Raw genomic sequence first — 860 nt, forward strand, 5'->3', positions numbered from 1 at the left:
TGGAGAGGATCTTCTTGGGTTGATTCTAGTTGGGGTCCTATGTTTTTCTTGGGTCTGGATATTTGAATGCCTTTCTAGGTTTGGAAAGTTTTCTCCCTCTTCTGGGGATGTTGGGACACTTGATGGTATCCAGTATTCTTCGTATATTATCCTCATTTTTCATGGTTCTTTTTCTTCTTGATGCTTTTTTCTAGTTTAGATGTTTTGTCTTCCATGTTAGAGATTTGATCTTCTGCCTGGTCTAACCTACTTTTAATACTTTCAAGGGAGGTTTTAATTTCCTGTATCACATTCTTCAACCCTAGAAGTTCCATCTCATTCTTGTTTAAGGTATCCGTTTCTTCTTTTACATCATGAAACGACTTCCTCATCTCCTAGAGTTCCTTGTCTCTTTTCTCTTCCACCTCAGTTAGCTTGGTCACAACAAATATTCTGAATTCCTTATCAGACATGTCCATGATTTCTATTGTGTTGACTGTGGTTGATGTAGGCTTGAGGATTTCCCTTGAGGGAGAGGCCTTTTTTTGGTTGCTCATATTTCTTGAGCCTCTGCAATTGCTCATCAGGTAATCTATATGTTGCTACTTAACTTATTAAAGCTATCTCTGAGTGTTAAAAGTTGTACAGGATTAGAAAATTGATGATTTATCTTATGGTTGTCCTACCTATTGCTCACAATTACCATTAACTGTTGCCACTAGTCCTGGATGGCCCAAAGTCCTCCCTGTTTCTAAGGAGTGGTGAGCCTCCAACTGACCTAATAAGCAACACCTCAAGAGCAAAGAATAACAAAACAAAAAAAGAAATTGCGCAGCACCGCACACTATTCCAATCACTAAAATTCAGAGATTTCAAAGGCA

This window comes from Tupaia chinensis, unplaced genomic scaffold (genome assembly GCF_000334495.1).
Source record: "Tupaia chinensis unplaced genomic scaffold, TupChi_1.0 Scaffold000138_1, whole genome shotgun sequence".
Taxonomy (NCBI): Eukaryota; Metazoa; Chordata; class Mammalia; order Scandentia; family Tupaiidae; genus Tupaia; species Tupaia belangeri.